Source organism: Oreochromis niloticus, linkage group LG15 (genome assembly GCF_001858045.2).
Source record: "Oreochromis niloticus isolate F11D_XX linkage group LG15, O_niloticus_UMD_NMBU, whole genome shotgun sequence".
NCBI classification, from domain to species: domain Eukaryota; kingdom Metazoa; phylum Chordata; class Actinopteri; order Cichliformes; family Cichlidae; genus Oreochromis; species Oreochromis niloticus.
In genome coordinates this window covers 30970289-30982974 of record NC_031980.2, presented here as the reverse complement: position 1 = coordinate 30982974, position 12686 = coordinate 30970289, and the positions used below count along the sequence as shown (strand labels likewise).

Genomic DNA, 12686 nt, shown 5'->3' with positions numbered 1-12686 from the left:
CCTACAATTTTGCCAGCACTCAATTGTGGTGATGGTGTTTATGCAAGCCCTTTTATTCTTAGTAGATGCACTGCTTCATTACAGCTGATAACTGTATCATTTAAGAAAATGTTGGGATAAAACCAAAGACAGTATATAACTTGGACAAAGCTTCTAGCTAAAAAAAAAAAAAAAAAAAAAAGCCAATGTGGAATTGCCTTAAACCTCCATTCTATCTGAACGCCACCAGACAGTGAGAGCTGTGGTTGTAAAAACACTTCCAGTAATATTGAAGTCTATGGGAAAACAGCTTTCAGTACTGACATATGTAAACATTTTCCTGGTCAGTTTATAGGCAATATGACCTTCATTTTTGGTCACAATGAATTACATCTGCAGGATCATCAGTGGTATGAAACAGCAGGCTTGTTGACTACGAGTTGTCAACTGTCAGTCATTAGCCAATGAGGTTTTACAGTCCAAACCACCCTCCTCACACTAGTTTTTTTGGATCCAACGATAACAACACCAATGTTCATCTCAATACTTCAAACTGAGATTATAATCCTTTTCATTTATTAAAAACTTTCCAAGGCAAACCCCCCAAAAATACTTAATGACATGAATCAGTGAAACGGCCCATCCTGAGTGTAACATGTGTGGAGCACCATTGTCGACATGGCCTGTACGGAGGGTTTCCTCCCCATCCATTCATCTGTGCTGAAAAGCCTGAACTCCTGTGATTCATGACAAACACACACACGGTGTAAATCCAGCTAATTAGCTGAAAAACTCCACAGAAAAACAGAGGAAAAGTGTGGGAGGAGTGCAGCACAGAGGCTGATGTGAAGTTAGGAATACTGCATCTCTGCACCGGCTGACCCAACGGTGTGACACGACGCTGCTCCCACATTGACAAGCACAATGAAGTCATCTGAGGTGATCTGTACTGCAGATGCTCCAATTCATTCTCTTGCTGTGATTATCAGCCTGGGCCGGAGCTTTTATCTCCTGTCTTAAGCCTCACGTAGAGAATAACAACAGCAGTGTGAAAATTAAATGACATCGAAGGCAGAAGGTGGTAAGGCTCGTCCATGCCAAGCCTCTTTCTGTCTGCTTATCTTGCATCACTGACAGGCTGACAGGCAGTTGGACAGGAGGCGGCAGCATTGAGCAAGAGCTTGACTCTTGCCCAGACGTGTCTGCACATGCCCAGAGACTTCCCCACAATCACCACTGGGATAACAGAGGAGAGTGAAAAGGGGAGCTTCTGGCATTCTTCCTCTACCCCACACACATATACCCACAGCTTGCCAGGTCTCCATCCTCATTCTGTGGTGTGACAGATGCTGTGTATGATGCAGCGCCGCAGTCCCCGGGGCACCACTGTCGAGACCCCCAAGGTGGCGCCTCAAAAAAAAAAAAAGAGAAAAAAAAGAAAAAAAAAGAAATATTCCCAGCATTTTCTGGACCAAGATACATGTCATCCGAACAGGAAAGGGAGGGTGATGTAAGATGGAACGTGGTGCTGAAAGACAATGAGATCCTCAGAACATGCCAGAATCAGGCATCTACTGTGCTGGAGCTCATACAAGCAGAGCTACTCATAATGACAGGAGATATGGATGTGTTTACAATGATGCCTGTAAGCCTGCACTGTTTGCCATTAACAATGAGTAGACACGCAACAATTATTGGATTTATCAATTACTTGATAGCTAGAAATACTTAAGACAAACCTGTGCCTGTGAGGCACTGATTGTGAAAGTCATTTCATAAGCAGAAAGTCAAACATATGATTTTGGGCTGTACATTACTGCTCTTTATTAGGCAAAGCAAAAAAAAAAAAAAAAAAAAATTGAAACGAAGTCAGCAACAAACAAAAAAAATAGAAGGATTGGACTGTACCTAGTCCAGTCCTAAATGTTTTCAGCTATTATTATTCCTGGTGGGTTTAACTGAGGCAGCTTCGCACTAACAGTATTAATCCAAAGTTATCTTACACTGGACCTTGGAGCACCCCTTCTGATCATGATCAAATGAAATTTATCGCCAACTGACGGAAGTGTATGGACAGTCGTGCATGGATGTGAAAAACGTTTGTTCCAAAAGTTGAAAGAGCATTTGTCCGGAACACGAATCTGCTCCGATGAAGAGGTGAAAGATGAAGGACATGGCGGTGAGCTGGTATGACATGGGCGTTGTCAAACTGGCACAGAGTCTACAAATAATGCATCGACCAAAATGGCGATAATGTAGAAAAATAAATAATTCTTCAACCTTTAAAATGATGTCAATATTATAGAAAATACAAATACTTTTGGGATTACCCCGCAATAATCCAAGTGCCAGAACTGCAGTTTGTGTCATGGCTGTTTGAGAATCGATCAAAGACTCCCATATTAAATGCCATTAAGTCCATCTTTTATATAAAGTATATGCTTTGAGCTAACTCTGTACTTATATTCAGGTGATTCTGTCAGCTATCTTAAATAGAAGTGAAAAGGACATGGAGTAAAAATTTGTATACAAGAGATGTGAGCATAACAGAGGAAGACATATAGAAGTCACTGATTCCACAGATCACTGTGATCACGGTTAGAAGAGTAATAACAAATAATAGCTTCTGTTCTTCAAGTGCATTTTAAATGCAGTTTTAATATAAAATTTTTTGTGATCTTGAAACTCGAAATAAAACGGAAATAAAAACAGGAGGAACAAAAATATATTTTCATCCAAGGAATGAAAATTTCATTGAAAAAGATAATCAGCTGATCACTAGTGAAAACCTGGATTGGTGGCTCGTGGCATGCAGATCGGGAAGTCCCAGTCTTGTTTGTACCATGTGTTTGTGTGTCTACACTGAACACTGCTAAGGTTTGTGTAAGTGTGACTACTCTGGAGTCACACAAAGGCTGGCGACCACTCCTGCACCGAGGGAGTGGTGAGAGCAGCGTGTCTGTCCTCAGCCTGTCGAGTCAACATGGAGTCAGTCTCTCTCTCTCCCCCTCTCTCTCTCTCTCTCTCACACACACACACACACACACACACACACAGTCTGTATAAGCAGCCAATGCCGACTTTTGCTGCAGTTGCTAGGCAACGGTGGCAGCAAAGCAAAAGCCCCTGACGGGCAGCAGGGGAGATAAACAACTGATTCTTTCCACCCAGCTGGTCAGGCCACAGAAAGAGAGACAGAAGGAGAAGGAGCGAGAGTGTGTCTAAAAAAGCAGGACTGAATTAAAGAAAGAAGAAGAGCTGACAGGCATGAGGTGTGTGTCTGCATGAGAGGAAAGAGGGGGGACAAAAATCAGGAAAATAAGAAAAAAAACAGAAGAATAAAATGAAACAGAAGGACAGAAATTAAGATGAGAAACCAAAAATGTACTCAAGAGTGTCTAAACAATTAGAAGTTAAGGTTTTCAGGAGCTGAAGGAAAATAAGAACAACAGGAAGTAGAGAGAGTGGGGACTGAGCAGGGTTTCAAAGAGGAAAAACATCTGACTCAAATTGATGGCTCATTTTTGTGCTACGGGTTTAAGCATTTAACTAAGAACCTTTTCTTCTTCGATCCATCCTGTTAAGCGGAGGTAAATTCCTGCAGAAATACTGTCGGTACATTAAAGTGCTCATCCAATTATTGCAGCAGAAAGAACAAAACCTGCTCACGGCTAATCTACATCTGTCAATCAGGCATCACAAAAATCAGTTCATCCTCAGGATTCACCATACTTTTTCTCTCATTCCCATAAAATAAGAAAGTGCTCTGGCTTAATTCCAATGTAAATTGTTCTTTCTGACAATGCTTCTATTGCATAGGCCTGATCCTGATATCTGCAAAGGCAGGCCACGAAGAGAACAGGAGAAGAAGGAAGAGTTTGTAGTTTTGCAGGTGCCTGAACATCTCTCATTACACTTCCCACATTACAGACAAACAGTCTGTCTGTCTGTCATATCTGACTTATTCTTTTTTCTCATGATAAACACAGCTGCTGTTTTTAATGGACACTTGATTCCTCCCACTCAGGTCAGCCTGTGAAGAAGAGCTTGTCTAGGCTTGCTAGCTTTGAAATGTCAGAAAAATATTTGTGTTAACCTCAAGATGAAAGAGCCTGACGTGACCAAAACCCAAAGGTATACAGCCTGATATACTGAAAAGACAGAAACATGAGGAAGTTTGTTTTCATTACTGGTGAGGTGACAGCTCCCACACATCTTAGCTGTTCCCAGCCAAATGTGCCGTTTCCCATCTCCCTTCCTGCTGAGGAATTGTGAATGAGAACAGTAGGGAGGGAGGGGCTGTGACAGCTCTTGGGTGTTATCTTTGGGGGCAGGAGTGCTGAGACAGTGAGACAGCACTCTGCCAATGGCCTTCCCACCTCCACTCCAGCTCTTCTCCCCCTTCTCAAACCTCCTTGTGGTAACTGAAGCTCTATGACTCAGCACTGGCACAGAAGCCCCAGACTACTGCTGGGACAGTAAAATGATTAGCAAGCAGTTCAGCTACAAAACCAGCCAGTGAGTGAGTCTGAGACAGCGGAGCAGCCAAGTGTTGTTAACCACCCTGGGACAAAGACAGAATGATATTCCAACAAATAAAAAGACAGTGCTACGTGCTATTAATGTTTTTTTTGTTTGTTTTTTACTATTTTGGTTTATTGTTTAAAAAGGATTCAAGCAACAACCTCCCTATGGAGAACTTAAAGTGTCACATAGATTATTTATAAGTTGTGACAAAAAATAGTTTAAGGTTTTGTTCACAAAACCATTTTAACGTTTCCACACATGAACTCCAGAAAATGTCAGGACCACAGAGAGCAACCTCCAGGGTTAAAAAGAGAAAAACAAGTGCCAAAAACTGCAGTTCCTTGTGTGGCCACTAGAGACTGGCTCCAAAAGAGTAAGTGCCCCTAGACATTCATTTTAAAATGCTGTGTTTATAGCCTGGTAAAAAATAAATGAAAACAGGCCCTGTAATGTCATTGACATTAGCAGTGAAATGGGGGGGTTTGAAGTACTAATGCTTGTTGCTGTTTATGGGAACTTGCTGGTTAAAGATCATTTAATGTTCAGTTACATGGATCTCATATCTAGAGCCCACAGCGCATACGCTATACAGCTTACAATAGCTTAAAACAACAAACAGTGCTTTATATGGTGTTTTAAAGCATCAAATTTCCCTCCCTTGTTACAACCATCACATCTTTAAGCTCCAAATACACAGTGTCTGCTGCAGCAGAGAAGCAAAAAGACACTTATTATTACTTGTATCTATGAAAGGTGGGCTTTGCTGAGCACAGGTCCCATTTTCCAGGAACACTCTCACACACATATACATTTATACACCTGAAAGCTCTATACAACCCAGTTATGTTTAAATCCATAAAAAAATAGTCACATTCAAAACATTGTTTTAAGTAATGTCACGAGAATGTCAATCCTTTCCTCCCCTCTCCAGTTTGCGGGTACGGTTAGCCTCCTGCTGTAATCAAACAGTCAGCTGCCACCGGGAGGAGTGGAAGAAGACGTTAATAAAAGCACTGCTAGTATTAATTAAAAAGGCCCAGTGAGAACTGTGTGAAATCTAGGACTGAGTAGGCACTCCCACTGCCTGCATAGAAAATGTCAGAACAGCAGAATACGATGGAGGAAGAAGATGACGACAGACAAAATAATGATGATAATTCCCTCATCTTTAGGAACTTTAATCGAGGTGCATCTGAGAAACGGTTTTTACCTGAACCTGACAACAGGGTACATGAGGGCAAAGCACACACACAGTCTTGAGAGAATTAAAAATAAACACAGAATAAAACGCAAGTTAATCTAATGCACACAAACACACATGTTGGCAGAGTCAGCCTCTGGCTCACTGAGCAGCCTGGCAGAGTGCCAAACAAATGAGACAGAGAGGGAGAGGAGGTGTGTGGAAGGAAAGGACAGAAGGAAGCAAAGCAAGTCTGTGGTACAAAGGACACTTACACTTTAATGCTGGGCCTGAAAATGTGCTGTGAATGGCTTTGTTTTTATTTGGAAGAAGGATATTTTGAGAAAGAGACCCATCATAACAAGAGTCCAAAAAGAAGACTGAGAAAGACTGTGAAAACAAGTATGACCCGTTTACTCTTTGCTACTCAGGTGTCTTGTAAAAGAAACACCAACAAAGATGAATGTAGATTCCTTGTCAGAAAGACGCGCGAAAAAGCAAAGAGGTGGAGCAGTTACTGAAACGGTGAGCTCAGGTTGAGTGAAAGAAACTGAAATCTCAGGGTTCAAAACAGCAACGCTGTTCCATTAAAACATTTAATGGGAAAAAGCTAGGAGGAATTTTACATCAAAGCATGGAAGAAAAGCACACTTCATAGCTGCTCCATCCATCGCTCTTTGTTTTACACAGACTCATACTAATCATGCTACCACTAGAATTCCTTCTATAGAAGATTAAATGGTTCCACCAATCAGGGAATCACATGTCATCACGTCTATGAAAGTATGCGTTCAAGTTACTGAACCCCCATTCTCTGATAGAAAGTCAATTTCACTTTCCGTCAGAATGGGCTGACAGAAAGTAGCTGCTGTTATAATAACTTTGATTTCCTGTAAATGGCTGCCTCCAAAGATCACTTCCTGATATAGCTGCACTTTGGAAGATTTTATCAGTTGAAGACATGAATGCCCTTACACATCTCCATCAAACTGCAGAAATGGCTTAAGCAATCCTATTTTAATATTTCTGGAGGAAAACAATGATGCAGAATCAGCTGCACATGAACACAGTCACACAGGCCTCGATGGTCGACAACCTGCTGAGACACTGTGGTTGCTAGGGAAAACTGTATTCCACGACTAGTTGGTGAGTAGTTGCCCTTCAAATTAAAAACTCAATAGGATTTATTATATGGAGTTTCATCTATTAAGGATGCCCTCCTACAGTTGATTTTACATCCAAGAGGTTTTGTATCTGCCATTGTTCATTGTGGCATGGTTTACAGAATTTGTGTTGCCCGAATATTTTTTCAATTCATTCTTTCTGTTGTGACTGAAATTTACATCTTAAAACCATTTATACCTAGATGGAACAGTTTGATCTTGAACAGGGCCTGTTATATAAGACTGAATGTTTAATAAGGTTCATGGCTGGTAGAGACCACGGGTTGTTTTTGAAGTTTGCTCTGAATATTTCAGCTGCTCCTTCTTAAAAAGGAAAATCATATGCACAGCTAGTTCATTGTTTTGAGTAAGGGAGTGGTGACTTATGGGTTTAAATGTTTTCATGTGTTAATGTTTCTTCGTTTTGCCTTATTAGTGGTTGCCATGAGCCAAGTACAGCAAACTGGGGGTCAGAGCTACTACAAATGTTCCAGTAAAACTGTTTTTATATTCTGTTTTTATATTCTTTATATTATACACTCAAAAGAAAAATGGGAAACCTTGTCCTTAGATAATACTTTCGACATATGGTACAAAGTGGCATATTAAAGCTACTTCCTCCATATCATCTTACTACCCCATATGCTGTAATGAATTCTTTACGGCTGGAAGGACAGATGGTGGCTTCAGAATCTGGGTGGCATTGGGTGACAAACATTTTCTCAAGTGTCTGCAATTAAAAATGTCTAATTTTTAAAATACAGATGTATAGCATCTAATCTCTGAGCCACCACTATCCCACCTTGAAGACCTTATTGTTGATAAGGAAATTTAGATTTCTTTAGTTTATACAGCATTGCTGTTGCATGAGAGCAAATCCACTATTGACATGTTAGAAGCATAGAGAAAGGATGTTCAAGGAAATACAAATGAAAAGAAGTAAGGAAGGCCATGCCTAAAAGTCCCAAAACAAAAACAATCAATCCATACAATAATGAAGATGTTAAAATACAAACGGTGATGAGGACCTATATCACCCCAACCAAGTTTAACAGATGGTCTCCTGATATTTGTGACACATGTATCAAGTGTTTGGAGGGGAAACAGCACTCTGTTTCAACAATATTGGAAAACAACCTTATCAAATTATCTCAGACATGCTAAATCTAGAGGTTCCTTATCAAGCAAAAATACATGTATTGGCATCTACCCCAAAAATGTACTTTTGTTTGTGTTTTATTTAATATCTCTTGTACATTCAAGTTTTTTCCCCCCTTAATTGTACATTTTATTGTCAATTGGGGTCCGTTTGCAATGTTTAAAATAATAATAAAAAACAGTATAGGTTGCAATACATATAGACACCACAGAAAGAAATACAGACTCTCTGTACTTGTAACTATAGTGACTACTTATACCACAATAACATTAAAACATATATTAGTAAACCCAGTATGGTTTTTCAGGAACAATCCTTTCCCAGATGCTGGAAATATTGAAAAACACAAACAGCCTCTACACCCACACATAATTCTTCCACAACATTAGATTTTTTGTGTCTTACCCCACAAAATGAATAAATATATTTAGTTCGACACAGAAATAGCCGTTCTGCATGACAAGCATAGCCAATCAATGACTTCTTAGCCAGCATAGCAGCCCTGACACCAACTTTCATGTTTACTGCCACTGTTCTAATGAATTAACAGCTGTCATTATGTGCAGTTATGCCCCTGTATGATGTTGGGGGTCATTCTGAATTGATTCCAGGAAACATTAGCGGAGCACAGCACCTATATTGCAATGCTTTAAATAAGCCTTTGTGTAAATTCACTGAGGAACAGTGAAATATCAGTCAAATATGCACACAGCCACACAGTGTAACTTGATGCTAGGGGTGTGTGTGTGTAGGAGGAGAGCAATAAGTCTGCAATAAGAGGAAGGGGAGTGAACAGAGGAGGGTGACAACCTGCTAAATCACAGTCTTTCTAATGGATTCACTCCCATCATCTGCTCCTTAAATTAACTCCTGGAGAGAACAGAGGGGATGGAATACACGGATGAGCAGCAGGGCCATGTCCCCAATAATTCCCCAATATAAACTTTCACATGATATAAAAAAATGTCACATTGCAATATCTTTGCAATGTGTGTTAACACTCCTGAGTACACACATAAGCCCAGGCATGTCTGAAAACGAGATTTGCTTGTAAGCCTCTGATCATTATTTAGTTAAAAAAAACAAAACAAAACAAAAAAAAAAAAACCTCCAAAGCAACACAGTACCTGGCAAAATATGCAAACGTGTTGATGTGCTTCAAACTCATTCTATAGTTTAATGTAGGCACTTTCCAGAAACACACTGGAAAGGTAAACGAAGACAACTGCCAAGAACAAAGAACCGCCGCACACTGAAAAGATCCGTCAAAGGGACGTGGTTTATTGATTACAATGTTTCCCTTTTATCTTATCTTCATTAAGTAACAAAGAGACACACATATCAACAAGTTTAACACAGGAGCCGATGCTGAGTCAAAACAGTTTGCCACATCCACATACTAAACACATGTTACTTATAGTACAGCAAGGATCGGAAATGTTGGGATTTTATCTGCACTGCTACCACCGCTGATGTTGCGTACTGATACCAACACTTTTTGTATTCGTACTGATGGTATTTTGTATGTTTTGGAATAAGATATAACATTAGTTCTGCCTACATTTGAATTTAGGGCTGGGCGATATTATACCGTTCACGGTAATACCGGTACAATGTTAGGCAATGATAAGAAAATGAAATATCGCGATAGAATATGGGTAAAATGCGCATGCGCAGTGCCTTTGTTTTCATACGCACATGGCCGAAAAAGCACGGCGGCAACGGAGAATGAGAAGGGAGAAAGCGGATTGTTGAGTGAAACCAATGAACCAGAATTGGTTTGTAAAAATGGTGCCACTTCAGTGATGTGGAACTGGTTTGGTGTTTGTCCATCAGATACACAACAAAGCACATTTTTTTTTGTAGAACATGCAAGCGGGCCATCGTTATTGCCGTATTTGTGGGAATAAGGTGCTCGTAAATCTGGGAGTAGTCCGGGTCCTAAACTACATTCTCTTCAGGTCCCAAAGTCAAACGAACACTGGAGCATCACTGAGAGTTAAAAACTGTCTAAATTCTTTCATCTTTAATAAAACAATCAGCATTGCTGCTTTACCAGGTGTAACTATGAGTTTTAACATCCAGGCATCCATGAAAACAGAATTTATTACATTTAACGGAGTTAGAAGTTAGCGGAAGTTAGCTCGCTAGTTTCGCTAGTTACCTAAGCATGATATACCATGTTCTGACAGAGATTTCTGAAAAAATTCAAACGTACAGCTCTGCTATCACTTCCAACATAAATGAAGACAGGAAACTAAACAACAGTGACGTTTGTAGGGTTACTGAAGTTGGGCTAGCTGGTATATAATGATGTGCTACGTGATCACTAGCGACACAGCTATGTTAGCATAACATAAACAGTGAAGCTGGAGGACGAACGCTAACACTTTTCCACTCGATAAAAGTGGAAACGTGAAGGTTCCTGATGGTTAGAGACAAATACAATCGCATGGCAGGATGCTGTAAACGGACCAAACTTCAGTCAGGAGAACAACTGACATAATCCATCCACAATACGAGGTTAGTCATTAATATACTGCAACAACACGGGAATAGAGCAGCTGTGATAGAATACAGCATTAATGAATCAATGGTACAGAAGTGGAGGAAGCAATAAGAACGAGTTGAATAAAGTTTGATTTATCTGACTGCTTTGCTTCGCTTAATGTGTTTTATAATCCCGTGCACCTTATGGTCCGAAAAAATACGTATTTGACTTTTTTTATTTGGCACACTGCAGTTTAATGTTGCAAAGTACCTCTTTTATACATGGTTATGCTCAGGATATGTCAGCCCATTTCTACTGGAAATGCCTTTTGGTTAAACTTTCAGCAAGGAATTTGCATTTGCACTGTTAAATTTTTTATATAGCTTTAATGCACATAAAAAAAACAGCTGCTTGTTTAAGTGAAAATAAATGGATGGGGGTTTTTTGCGCTAGTAAAGTTGTGGAGTTGTATTTTGTCTCACATCAATTATATCGTCAGTTATATCGTTATCACAAATTTTCAAATGAATATCGTGATATATATTTTTGGCCATATCGCCCTGCTCTATTTGAATTGACACATTTCATATCCAGTATGGTTCAGACATAATGGATATAGGATTTCTAAGACTGATACCGATATTTGGTGATTAAAAATGTCACTACTCCCATAAATCGGCTAGGGGCGGGCGATATATTAAACATACTCAATGTATTGCAAGTTTTTTTTTCCCCACATACGATTGTTAAAATGGCTAACCACTGAGTATAGGCTGCCATGGAAATATTAAGCTGTCTGCATGTGATTCACTGTGAGTGGTTTTGGTTTTTTGCGAATGCATCATTAATCCAATCTCGGAACCGGAAAACTTTCTGCACACTGCGCTGATCACGCGTGTTTAACTGCTACCAGATAAGGAAAAATATAGCGTCTCTCCATCATTTGATTTTTCACAAGGAGGATGTTGAACAAAATCTGGTAATTTGCAAAACATGCCATAAAACTATTGCCGCTAAAGGTAGCAGTACCACAATATTAGTCCATCAGCTTAAAAGTCATCCACTGCAAAATAAAGACTTTCCTAACTCCACATGTCAACATCTTCCCACATACACCAAAAAAAAAAAAAAAAAAAAACTTTAAATAAACCAGCTGTGATACCAGCAACAACGCCTACTGGCGAGAAAAACAGCACAGTAAGTCCATGTTATTGTTTATCGAACGTGAAGCATATTGGTGGGCTTCTTTTGCAGCTGGTTCAGTGAACTCTGGTCAGAGCGTGACAAAACTTGCAGTTTTGGCCATTTGCTTGGTTCCATGAAGTCGAGTGAGTTTGTGGCTTCGTTGTTTGCATTGAGGCACATTTCGCAAAATGATGTATGGGCTCAAAATCTGGTCATAAATATTTTGTACTTGTAAATCAGTTTTGTATGTGTAAAAAGAATTTGTGTGTGCGTAAAAAAGATTTGTGTGTGGACTTAGCGAAAAAAAACCCCTGCAAGTTACAAGTACGAATTTTGACCCTATTTTTCTTCCTTTCATCTGATTGGTCAATGTCATGTCAATCACAAATGTAACAATCCAATCAGAGAACAGATGGGTTTGGCTGTCGGAGGGGCGCTTTTTTTGAGCTGCAGGTCTTTGAAGGGAATAAATGCCCTTTTACATGCCAACCCGGCGTTTTCCTTCATCACCACGAAGGAAAACAGTCTGTGGTCGTCCGAGTTTGGTGATTTTTGTGTCACAGGTCTACGTGTTTAATACAGGGACTTCCACAGCCTTTTCAACAGCGCTGCGGACCGCAGGGGGCGGGCAGTGTTTTGGAAATGAGTCTTCATTACAAAGCTTTCTTCGTTATGAATTAGCATACATGTTTTTATTGAACATTTGAAGAACTAGCAAAAAAACAGAAACTCTTGTAGAGGACATAAAGTCCGAGATAGAAACGACAAGGAGCAGGTGCATCTAGTACAGGTAGAGCTGCTGCAAAAACCCACAGAGCTCAGCAGCCAGCGCAGCAAATTCTGGATCCTTAGCTGTTAGTTAGCATTAGCAGCACATCCTGTGTCTGATGTGAAAGGACTTTTATGCTGCGCACTGTGACTCACAGCAATGGTCCCGGGTCAGCCCTGGCTTTGTGTTAAACTTTATCCTTTTAACAATATCTCTCTCTCTCTCTCTCCCTC

General features: G+C 40.1%; 1 protein-coding gene across 1 annotated transcript in view; it reads right to left on the bottom strand.

Moving 5' to 3' along the window:
- rev3l (REV3 like, DNA directed polymerase zeta catalytic subunit) overlaps positions 1-12686 on the bottom strand; it is an 88242-nt gene that overhangs the window by 47117 nt on the left and 28439 nt on the right. The window lies entirely within an intron of this gene.